This window comes from Electrophorus electricus, chromosome 16 (assembly GCF_041902795.1).
Source record: "Electrophorus electricus isolate QZ-2024a chromosome 16, ASM4190279v1, whole genome shotgun sequence".
Classification (NCBI taxonomy): Eukaryota; Metazoa; Chordata; class Actinopteri; order Gymnotiformes; family Gymnotidae; genus Electrophorus; species Electrophorus electricus.
Genome location: NC_137512.1, coordinates 1,262,501 through 1,275,000, shown reverse-complemented (window position 1 = coordinate 1,275,000; position 12,500 = coordinate 1,262,501). Strand labels below are relative to the sequence as shown.

Below are 12,500 nucleotides of genomic sequence, written 5' to 3'. Positions count from 1 at the left end.
CTTTTTCACTCTCAACTCCCATTTGGGGTCTTGGATTGTTGAAATGGTTTCTTGGATTCATGAAATTCGTGTGTCTCCAGTGTCTGAGGATTGTGCCTTTGTTTCAGATTGGCAGCAGATTTCTTCCTGCTAAACATTCGTGTGTAGCGTGGGATTGTACATCCCTGATGGCTGTGTTGTTAAAGACGTGGCCCTCTGGACAGCCAACACTCGGGGGGTGTGATGCTGGTCACAAAACAACAACAACAACAATAACAACAACAATGGAATATTAATGAAGCAGGGCTGCTGTCTGAGCACACCAAACCTGGGCCCTGTCACACACACTGTACTGGATGACTTCTTCATTCTTTCATATGTTCCAGCTGCAAAGTGTAGGGGGCGATATGACAGAAGTCTGATAGCACCTGCACCTTACTAAGGAGTTCTTAGTCTGTGGGAATGCGCATCTGTGTGTTGGTGTTTCCATCTCTCTCTCTCTCATCTTCTCTTGCACACATACACACACACACACGCACATGCACACACACACACACACACACACGCACGCACACACACACACACACACACACACACAAACACACTGCTGGAGTTTGTCCTCTTCATCTGGTACCTCTCCAAGTGACTTTAGAAGAGTCTTTAGTGACACACACACTTCTTGCTTCCATGGATTAGTGTGTGTGTGTGAGTGTGTGTGCGCGCGTGTATGTTGTAGTGTGTGTGTGTGTGTGTGTGTGTGTGTGTTGTAGTGTGTGTTCTGTACAGACTCTTCTAGAGCCCTGAGCTGCAGTCGTCTTAGTGAAGCGTGTAGGATCAGCGTAGTGCTATAACCCACAGCTGCAGACCTAATGCCTCACTTTGTTCATAGCTTCAGTGTTGGCCAGTCTGGCACAGTGGAACTTCTGGACTAGGAGATAACCACTGATGACTCCTACTCCGTTATAAGCCCACCGTGAACTCTGACCTCTGGAAGGAGCCCTGACGGACTTACCTGACAGTGGAATTTCTGCTTCTGCATGTGTGTCCCTGTCAACTTTAAATCCGTCTGGGTTCTGAAGATCTCCACATGTCCTGTGGTTTATCCAGGACCAGCTGTTTGCTCCTGATAACTCACCTGTTTATCGCCCCCTGTCCGCACTGGGACGAACTGCTGGCGGACGTTTGAACGTCACAGCACGAATCCGTCTTTCGGGGGGTGGAGCAGCTGTCTTCTCTGTGCTGGTCCTCCACTCTTAAATCTAATTATTTAGATTTAGACAGACATGGAGCAGAAAGATGGAGCCTTGCTAGGGGTAGGGCCTGCCGTGCATGTGACAGGACTGAGGTTGCAGGGAGCGAGCGTGAGCAGCCCGTGGAGACACATCTGAGTGTGATTGACAGCTTTAGGACCAGGGCGGGGCACAGGGACACCGGCTGACTCGAGCTGACTGACAAGCAATTAATCAGCCAGTCTGGAGAGAGGGGCAGAAAACGGCCATCTGCCCTCCCCGCCCTCTTCAAAACAAAGTTTTTCAAATTATTATTATATAAAGGATGAAAGCTAATAGATGGAGGAGCAATAAAAGGCATTTCCATGGAGAAGCGTTACGTTTCCGTGGCGATGGATTTCTGTGTTGCTTGTTTGCAGCTTTTTGTTCCGGCACAGCAGTGGGTCAGCACATAGGTCGATGTGTGACCTTCTCTCCGCAGTGTGTGTGTGTGTGTGTGTGTCTGTGTGTGTGTGTGTGTGTGTGTGTGTGTGTGGTACCTTTTCCACAGAGGGAAACGTGGGAGGGAACTGAGCAGCGCTGAAATGGCAGAACTGGTGCCAAATACAAAGCGATTTGTATCCCAGAATATAAACTCCTTCTCAGCAGGGGGTCCTTTCGTTCCATGAGTGGGTTTCTGGATGGAAACACTACTCAGATTCCAATCTGCTGTTCAGGACTAGACCTGCCCCATTCAGAACAAAAGTGTGTGGATTATACCAAATTAACCATGTCTCACTACACCTTGAATCAATTGAACAGTTCATTAGGGAAATAAGCAGGAAATGAGCAGGCCAGCACTGTACTGAGACGCGATAATCCCCCAGAACAGAGCTGGGAATGTTTTCCTATCTTACATGAAGCTTGTGATCTTGGCCAGAGAGCCAGCGTTGTGTTGTGGCACTGCACCACCCACAGAAACATCAGCTGGATGTGAAGCCCGGAGCTTCTGCTGGGTAAGATGCCGTGTGGGGGAAATAAAGTTTGGCTGCTAGTTCGGAGTGTGTCTCCACCAGTGCAGACGTGTTCATTTTTGGGCTGGACCTCTAAAGAGAGGAGACAGCTCAGCATCTGTGTTCTGTGCTGGTTAAACCTTATGTGCTGCCCCCTACGGGTCACGTCTTTTGTGACACCTTCCCGAAGGTCCAACAGGCAGACTGTGCTTAGATGTGTGTGCTATGGGGCTTCCTGGGGGGACTAAACTTAGTTACATGCTTTAAGGCTTTTAAGGAGTATAGGACTTCTGTTGTCCTGTTGCAATAGAAACACATTTTTTCAGTAATTAGATTCATATAAATCCGAAGTGCTGGATGAACACTGATACAGTGATGACAAAGGGCAGGTTGAAAGAGATAGCCAAATCAGGAAGGACAATAACAACAACAACAGCTGAAGTCAGGACAACAACAACAACAGCTAGAATAACAACAACAATAGGAGCTGAAGGAAGGCCAATAACAACAACAACAACAGAACAACAGAACTTACTTCAGAACAAGTGAAGTGAGTGTTCTGCAATGTCCTCTCCTGGAATGTTCTGGAATGTCCTATCCTGAAGTGTTTTGGAATGTCCTATCCTGAAGTGTTCTGGAATGTCCTAGCCCAGAGTGTTCTGGAATGTCCTAGTCTGGAGTCTTCTGGAATGTCTTAGCTCAGAGTGTTCTGGAATGTCCTAGCCCGGAGTGTTCTGAAAAGTCTTAGCTCACAGTGTTCTGGAATGTCCTAGTCTGGAGTGTTCTGGAATGTCTTAGCTCAGAGTGTTCTGGAATGTCCTAGCCTGGAGTGTTCTGGAGTGCAACTTTAGCCTTACGAGGAAAGCTCGGCTCCTGGTGTCAGCATGGTCAGTATGGCACTCTAGTTGTACGCTCATCTGTGTTTACATAGACAAAACAATTTACTGAAATGTTCAAGATCCGTTCAGGTACCTTGGATCTCTGGTTAGTTTCAGTTCAGTTTGGCAACAACAGAGAAAAGATCACATCAGCAGTGTCTGCTGTTCTCCCCAACATGTGCCTGCCTCCTACATCAAGCTGGTCTGCTCCCTTGATGGTGTACTGTGTGTGTGTGTGTGTGTGTGTGTGTGTGTGTGTGTGTGTGTGTGTGTGTGTGTGTGTGTGTGTGTGTTTCTACCCTGTCACCATCTAAATAGATGGGCCTCATAAGAAAGGAGCCATAACCAATCAGACTGTGTCAGGTGGAGAAATTGCTGACTGGCTAGATCTGATCTGGAAGGTAAACCGCAGTGGGCGCTGCCACGCCCTCATAAACTGGTTTCAGCAAACAAATAACAGAATTCAGCCGAGAACGCTTCATAACTTATAAAAAAGTCTTATTATAATATCTTCACTGAAAAAAAACACCAAGGCTTTTCACCAAAGCCCAGTGATGTCTGTTCCTCTCAGAGGAGCTAGTTCTCTTGGCTGAGAAGCTGTGTCAGGTCCTTCACCTGTGCTGTGTCTCTCACACCTGGTGTGATCATCAGTTCCCAGGAAGCTTTCGTATGATCACAAGACAAGCATGTGCGCCCGTGCGCCTGCTCGCCCCAGAAAAAGCATCAGATCATGTTGACTTGGGTGGAGTACATCCAGCTTCAACCACAACATCAAAAAAGACTCACACACACACACACACACACACACACACACACACACAGACAAGCCCCAAAATAGAATCACTTTATCTGTAACTGCAAACCTGGGTAGTTTATGGTGAGCCCTGAGTCTGGCCCCCCTGCATCCCTCGAGGTTTTGATCATAAGAGTTCAGCTGACGCAGACCTAAGAACAGACAACGTCTCTCACGCCGTCTAATCTCACAGCGTCAGCGTCGGCTGGGCCACTACCGGTGACTGGGACCAAGACCAATGTCCACCAATGGGGCACATTTACAGTGAGAGTTTGGCCCAAATCCTTTTCAATGATCCTTTGCACACTACTTGTGATTTCCTGGTAAATATTTGAATAATGCCAAAGCTATGACATTGAATTAGCTGTTGACAGCATGAGAAATGTATGTGGTATGGAATCTACTGCTGCTGGCAAGAGTTAAAAATGGAAGATTAATTTCAAAACTTGGAATCTTCTCTTTGCATTTCTGCTGGTGGCAAGGAATAAGAACAGTAGAGAAATACAAAACTTTTCCTCCACTCACTGGGTTTGGACCTGCTGGCTTTAATTAACAAACTCCATCGCACTCCTCATGTCGAAGGTTTGTGCTCTGACATTAAGCGAACTCATTTTTGTGATCTCTGACTGCATAATAAACACACACACACACACACACACACACACACACACACACACACACACACACACACACACACAAAGGGCTGCAGAGTCCATAAATACTTCATTTGAGCGTGACACTCCCTAAGGACAGAAAGAAGCCTAATTAAAACACGTCCCCATGTCAACCTTCCAGATGTCACAAATCGACACATTTCTGCTGTAGCGCGGTCTGGGGGTCTGGACGGGGGTCTGGACGAGGGTGGGGGATAACTCAGTTCCTCTCGGCTGTGTGAAGCCGTCCAGACGCATGCGCTCACACGCTGCGGACGCCCGTTACACAGGTTCCCTTTTACCGCGTTGCATTCGATTAATGTTGCCAGACGATTTCCATGCTGACCTTATCCGGACTGACAAATGGGCAATTTTCCCACAAGCCCCTCCCAGCCTGGAGTGCGACTAGGTCCTTATTTATAGCCTTGCGCTTAAATGCCACGTTCGTTTGTGTTTCCTCCACAGGCTGCAGGCTGTCAGCCCTGACGCACCATTCAGCTGAGCACAACGCCCGAGTGAGGGGAGGATCTGTACGCGCTCAAACTCTGCTCAAGCTCAGACTCTACATGTGCTCAGACTCTCCACATGCTCAGATGAGGCACACGCTCAGACTCTACACAAGCTCAGATGAGGCACACACTCAGACTCTACATGTGCTCAGACTCTCCACATGCTCAGATGAGGCACACGCTCAGACTCTGCACACGCTCAGACTCTACACAAGCTCAGATGAGGCACACACTCAGACTCTACATGTGCTCAGACTCTGCACACGCTGAGCTGAGTCTCGCTGCACCTGGGTCGAGTCAGGGCATTGTCTTTCTGCTACACTCTTTTTGGTTCGGTTAGCTCACACACTGGCTGCACAATAAAAGCTCGAATGCAAAGATGAACTCTTGCATCAGTTCAAGCAGCATTTTAACCACAGATTCTTATCACACACACACACACACACACACACACACACACACACACACACACACACACACACACACACACACACACACACACACACACACACACATGTCTGGGCCAATAGGCTATTATTACTGCCTACAGGGTTCATATGGGCCAAGGACTTACAGATGGTGTGTGTGCATGTGTGTGTATTGCTGCTTTGACCTGTGTGTTGTATTACAATACTGAATTTAAGGACTAATGACGTAAAATATCTATGAAACTCCTGACCTGACTAGTACTTATGAAATACTGCACACCTGCACAAAACTGGCTACAACCTGGCACAGGTAACGCAGGTTATTATGTGACATGGGAGGTAAACCAGACAAAGTCTTAATGCCAAACACTCAGTACTGTTTATGAGTTTGGGCAAATTGTTATGAAAATGTTATTTCATTTTTATCTCTCTCTCCTCTCATCTCTCTCTCCTCTCATCTCTACTTTCTAGTGTCCTTTCTCTCCATCTCCCTCACACACATCCACACGTGAACACACGCACATGCACACATGCTATGGCATCAATAAATTATAAACAAGAAATAAATTAAACATCAATTCTGAGCTTGCAGGAGTCTAGCTCCTCCCTCTCTCTCTCCCTCTCTCTCTCTCTCTCTCTCTCTCTCTCTCCCCTCCTCTCTCTCTCTCCCTCTCCCTCTCTCTCTCCCTCTCTCTCTCTCTCTCTCTCTCTCCCTCCTCTCTCTCTCTCCTCTCCCTCTCTCTCTCTCTCTCTCTCTCTCTCTCTCTCTCCCCTCCTCTCTCTCTCTCCCTCTCCCTCTCTCTCTCTCTCTCTCTCTCTCTCTCTCTCTCTCTCTCTCTCTCCCCTCCTCTCTCTCTCTCCCTCTCCCTCTCTCTCTCTCTCTCTCTCTCTCTCTCTCTCTCCCCTCCTCTCTCTCTCTCCCTCTCCCTCTCTCTCTCTCTCTCTCTCTCTCCCCTCCTCTCTCTCTCTCCCTCTCCCTCTCTCTCTCTCTCTCTCTCTCTCCCCTCCTCTCTCTCTCTCCCTCTCCCTCTCTCTCCCTCTCTCTCTCTCTCTCTCCCCTCCTCTCTCTCTCTCCCTCTCCCTCTCTCTCTCTCTCTCTCTCTCTCTCTCTCTCCCCTCCTCTCTCTCTCTCCCTCCCTCTCTCTCTCTCTCTCCTCCTCACTCTCTCTCGCGCTCTCTCTGCTGCAGCTTAATTAGATTCCTTGTCTTTCAGTAAACAAACAAAGAGAAGAAACAAGAGAGTGCTAGAGAGAGAGAGAGAGGGAGAGAGAGAGTGGTGGATGAGAGCCTGTAACTGGGTTAACAATGCCCTCCTGGGGAACTTACATGAGAACAGGACAAGAAGAAAAAAAGCTCTGTATTATAATAAACAGAGCACTGAGTAACCCGTCAGAGTGTCCTGCGGTGTGCAGGTTTCTGCACATAACTCTGACATGAAGTCCTACACTGCTGGATTAACCCGATGCCACACAGAACTAATTTAAAAAATCCACTAACTCTTTTACATCGAATATAGGATTGCAAATCTTGTCTGGTTATTCAGATCCATGATTTTCACGCTAATTACATGCCGAAAACAAAACCAGGGCATCAGAAAGGCAGGTGATGGTCAGGAGGCAGTGCGCTCGATAGCCCTGGTAATTACAGTCGCGTACAATCACGCTCAACATTCTGGCTCTCCCTGGAGGAGGGGCTTTGTCACAAAGGGGAATAGGACACAACTAGCTTAATTAAATTGTGATTGAAGACACAGATCACTGATGTCAATCAAGGGATTGGACTAACTGGTTTAAGTCACTGGAGCTGTGACGTGGAGCTGTTGAGACTTCTTTGGTGTACGTGTTATTATTTAAATGTTCTCGCACACACGTTATCCTCCGTATTCTGCTCAGGGGCTGCAGCTAACACATGATTTGATCACACTGTGACTCCTGTATGTATCCACTGCCAGAGTCCACCGTGGCACACCAGACTGTGGATGCACTCTAACCCCGCTGTAACCCCGCACCACACTCAACCTGCCCGACAGCAAAACCTTCGTCTGTATCTGAAAGGCTTAAACTCCCTTTACAGCGAATGAGTCAACTGACACCCCTGACACCCCTAATACCCCGAGACCCCTAATACCCCTGACACCCTGATACCCCAAGACCCCTGATACCCCTGACACCCTGATACCCCGAGACCCCTGATACCCCTGACACCCTGATACCCCTGATACCCATGACACCTATGACACCCCAATACCCCGATACTACTGATACCCCTGACACCTGCGACACCTGATACCGATCCACCATCGTCCGCGTCCCAAAGAAACTCGACCCTCCGGCTTCAATGACTACCGCCCTGTTGCCCTCACATCAGTCGTGATGAAGTGCTTTGAAAAACTAGTCAGAGATTTCATCACATCTTCACTGCCAGCCTCCATGGACCCACTGCAGTTTGCATACCGCCAGAACTGCTCCACTGATGATGCAATTGCACATCTATTCCACACCACATTGACCCACCTGGACGAAGGGAGGGGAAATTATACTAAAATGCTATTTGGTGACTACAGTTCAGCATTTAACACCATCATCCCCTCCCTACTCACTACTAAGTTGGAGGATCTAGGACTGCATACATCCCTGTGCGACTGGATCTCCAACTTCCTAACAGACAGACCACAATCAGTACGGGTGGGCAACTGCGCCTCATCCACCCTCACCCTCAGCACTGGAGCTCCTCAGGGTTGTGTCCTAAGCCCCCTGCTCTACTCACTGTACACCTACGACTGCACAGCCACTTCCAGCTCTAACATCATTGTCAAGTTTGCTGACGACACCGTTGTCATGGGTCTGATCTCAGACAACGATGAGAGGGCCTACCTGGAGAAGATTAAACACCTGGAAAACTGGTGCAAGGAAAATAATCTCCTCCTAAACGTCAGTAAGACAAAGGAGCTGATCGTGGATTGCAGCAAGAAGCAGGAGCGGCACTACCAACCTGTGAGGATCAGTGGAACCATGGTGGAGAGAGTAAATAGTTTTAGGTACCTTGGTGTTCACATCTCGCAGGACCTGTCCTGGTCCCGCCACACCAATTCCCTGGCAAAGAAGGCTCGTCAGCATCTTTACCACCTCAGATGCCTAAGAGACTTCAGACTGCCCTCCAAGGTGCTATGGAACTTCTACACCTGCACTGTCAAGAGCATCCTCACGGGGAACATCACAGTCTGATTTGGGAGCAGCACCAAGCAGGACAGACAAGCACTCCAAAGGGTGGTGCGTTCAGCAGAGCGCATCACTCACACGGAACTTCCTGACCTGCAGACCATCTACTACAAGCGGTGCCAGACCAAGGCCAGGAGGATTGTGAAGGACCCCACCCATCCCAACAATAGACTCTTCTCTCTGTTGAGGTCAGGGAAGCACTTTCGTTCCCTGAAGACCAATACAGAGAGACTGAAGAAGAGCTTCTTCCCACAGGCCATTTGGGCCCTGAATCAGGGAAACTGATAAACTGTGGGGACCACCACCACCACGTGGCTGTAAATATTCAATTGTAAGATGGAACTGTACATTGTGTACATACACTTATACATATCCATATATACATTGTACATTGTGTATATAAACATATTATACATATATTGTACATACATTGTTAATATATTTTGTATATATATAGATTTTTTTTCCCCCTATACACCCCTGTTTTTTTCTCCTCAGTTTGGACAGAGCACTCTCAAAACATTTCACTGCAAGTTATACTGTGTATGACTATGTATGTGACAAATAAACCAAACTTGAACTTGAACCCCTGATACCCCTGACACCTGTGATACCCCTTTCACCCCTGCAGCTCTGTCACCCCTGGTACCCCTGATACCCCTTTCACCCCTGCAGCTCTGCCACCCCTGGTACCCCTGATACCCCTGACACCTGTGATACCCCTTTCACCCCTGCAGCTCTGCCACCCTTGCCACCCCTGGTACCCCTGATACCCTGGTACCCCTGATACCCCTGATACCCCTGATACCCTGGTACCCCTGATACCCCTGATGCCACTCGGATCATGTCACATGATGAAGCACATCTCCATTTTATGATACTCCATCCAGCTCTTTCTCCCATCAGCTCTACTGGACTCCAGCTGCAACCTCCCTCACTCACACATGATCTAATTCTACATCTACAAGCCTTCATGCATCTGGACAACCTGGACAACTAATCGGAAAGATAAACAACAAAACTAAAGACCAATGTGAATGTTTATCAAAGCGCACTGGGGGCTATGGATCAGATCAGTGAGTGAGATTTCTGTGTAATTAATTTCCATGCTGAAGCTGACCTGGGCACAGACAAGCATCACTCAACTCTGCTGATATCCCTAAACTCTGCTGATATCCCTAAACTCTGCTGATATCGCTGGTAAACTGGGACAGGTCATCCACTGATCGGTCTTTACTGAACAGTCTGTAACAACCCCAAGAAGCAAATCAATACAAAGTCCAGTAGCAATACTGCTATTTGTTTTTATGGATGATGTATTCTCAAGTTTGCAGTGTCAGAGTAGTTAATTGTGTCAAATCGCTCCACTTGTATAGATCTTATTTCAGCTCTCATTAGATGGGATTTAGGTGGGATTAGGATTTGAGCTCCACTATTGAATTAGCAAACATCGGTACTGCTGGTGACAGACTCACACCAGACAATGATTAGAGACAGAAATGTTCCAGATGGATTCATTTCCCTTGCTACCTTTTCTTTCTTATAATTATACCCTGAACTTTGTTTGTTTCTTTGATCTTTTTTGTTGTGATAGTTTACACCATCTTTTCCTTGATATGCACATCTAATCTCTGTTAATTGCCACTGTAAAATGCTTCTACACAGCCTGTGCTGTACGATTACACTTTCACTCGAGTTTGGTTGAATTGAGTTCAGTTAAGTTGGTTGAGTTGAGTTGTGTTTGTTTGTTATGTTGAGTTATGGTTGAGTTATGTTGTCTTTGTTTGAGTTATGTTCAGTTATGATTGAGTTATGTTTGGTTGAGTTGAGTTGTGTTTGTTTGAGTTATGTTGGGTTATGGTTGAGTTATGCTTGGTTCAGTTGAGTTGTGTTTGTTTGAGTTATGTTGAGTTATGGTTGAGTTATGTTTGGTTGAGTTGAGTTGAATTGAGTTGAGCTGTGTTTAGTTCTATAATAGTGAACCTTGGTGTTGTATGACAGAACGTCATCATTCATCAAGCCACCACACTTCTAAACCAACCAATCAGGTATTGGATGGAAATCTATAGTGGGCAGTTGGATCAAGTAGTTAGATCTCTATCCCTCCATGTTCCCACTATTCCATCCCCATGACAACCATATGGCGTGGTCTGCTGATGCTGGTGACGTTTCAGTGCCCATGTGAACCACTTTCTTGCCCTGGAGATTTTTCTAGGACACTGATGACCTCATTTGATACAGTTGCTGAGTAAGAGGAGTTTTGTATGTGCAATTCATCAAGGAAGACTTGACTCTATTCTCGGGCGATGGCGCTGGTATTTATTATCACTGGCAATGGACCATTCAGACTGCTGGATTTTAAAGATTCGCATCACAAAGAAGAATATCCTTGCGCTATTGTCATGGCTCATAAATCCTTCTTCTTTAAGCAGTGGAGGGTTATTGGATGTGTGTGTCCTTGTATAATCAGATTCTAAGGTGATTTCAAAGGGATTGCTATTGAGCTGACAAATATAGTGGCCTCTCACACATTTAGACAGACAGACAGAAAACATGATGAAACACTGTGGAAAAAATAAGAAAGTAATAAAATCATGTTGGTAAGATGTACGAAAGATACATTCAGACATTTTATAAAATCTTGATAACTGTTGATAAAACTCATTGAAATCTGTACACTATCTGTACAGAACCTGTATCTCTGCAGTAATTCTAAATAAACATTCTATGTGGTTTAAATAACATTTCCAAATGTCCAAATTCCAGATATTTCCAAATGATTATAATAGCACTTGGGGTGCAGATAAAAAACAAAATATAAAGAGTGTTGAGTCTTCCACCTCGCTCCTGTTATGGCGTTGAGTCTTCCACCTCGCTCCTGTTATGGCGTTGAGTCTTCCACCTCACTCCTGTTATGGCGTTGAGTCTTCCACCTCGCTCCTGTTATGGCATTGAGTCTTCCACCTCGCTCCTGTTATGGCGTTGAGTCTTCCACCTCGATCCTGTTATGCCATTGAGTCTTCCACCTCGATCCTGTTATGCCATTGAGTCTTCCACCTCACTCCTGTTATGGCGTTGAGTCTTCCACCTCGATCCTGCTATGTCATTGAGTCTTCCACCTCGCTCCTGTTATGGCGTTGAGTCTTCCACCTCGCTCCTGTTATGGCATTGAGTCTTCCACCTCACTCCTGTTATGGCGTTGAGTCTTCCACCTCGCTCCTGTTATGGCGTTGAGTCTTCCACCTCGATCCTGTTATGCCATTGAGTCTTCCACCTCGCTCCTGTTATGGCGTTGAGTCTTCCACCTCGCTCCTGTTATGGCGTTGAGTCTTCCACCTCGCTCCTGTTATGGCGTTGAGTCTTCCACCTCGCTCCTGTTATGGCATTGAGTCTTCCACCTCGCTCCTGTTATGGCATTGAGTCTTCCACCTCGCTCCTGTTATGGCATTGAGTCTTCCACCTCGCTCCTGTTATGGCATTGAGTCTTCCACCTCGCTCCTGTTATGTCATTGAGTCTTCCACCTCGCTCCTGTTATGGCATTGAGTCTTCCACCTCGCTCCTGTTATGGCGTTGAGTCTTCCACCTCGCTCCTGTTATGGCATTGAGTCTTCCATCTCGCTCCTGTTATGGCATTGAGTCTTCCACCTCACTCTTGTTATGGCGTTGAGTCTTCCACCTCGCTCCTGTTATGGCGTTGAGTCTTCCACCTCGATCCTGTTATGCCATTGAGTCTTCCACCTCGCTCCTGTTATGGCGTTGAGTCTTCCACCTCGCTCCTGTTATGGCGTTGAGTCTTCCACCTCGCTCCTGTTATGGCGTT

At 47.0% G+C, this 12,500-nt stretch overlaps 1 protein-coding gene and 1 long non-coding RNA gene across 8 annotated transcripts in view; both read right to left on the bottom strand.

Annotated features, from left to right (window-relative positions):
* Positions 1 to 12,500, bottom strand: part of lingo2 (leucine rich repeat and Ig domain containing 2) — a 209,197-nt gene that overhangs the window by 63,831 nt on the left and 132,866 nt on the right. Inside the window, exon 1 of one of the 7 annotated variants that reach the window (XM_081698956.1) lies at positions 4,646 to 6,067. The exons of the other annotated variants lie outside the window; for them this stretch is intronic. The gene's annotated coding sequence lies outside the window, so the exon portion shown is untranslated. Of the gene's footprint in view, positions 1 to 4,645; positions 6,068 to 12,500 lie in introns of those variants that run through there. 7 annotated transcript variants of the gene reach the window in all.
* LOC145651703 (uncharacterized) overlaps positions 9,522 to 12,500 on the bottom strand; it is a 5,261-nt gene continuing 2,282 nt past the window's right edge. The window contains exon 3 of the long non-coding RNA XR_014117608.1: positions 9,522 to 11,243. This is a non-coding gene — a long non-coding RNA (uncharacterized LOC145651703). The remainder of the gene's footprint in view (positions 11,244 to 12,500) is intronic.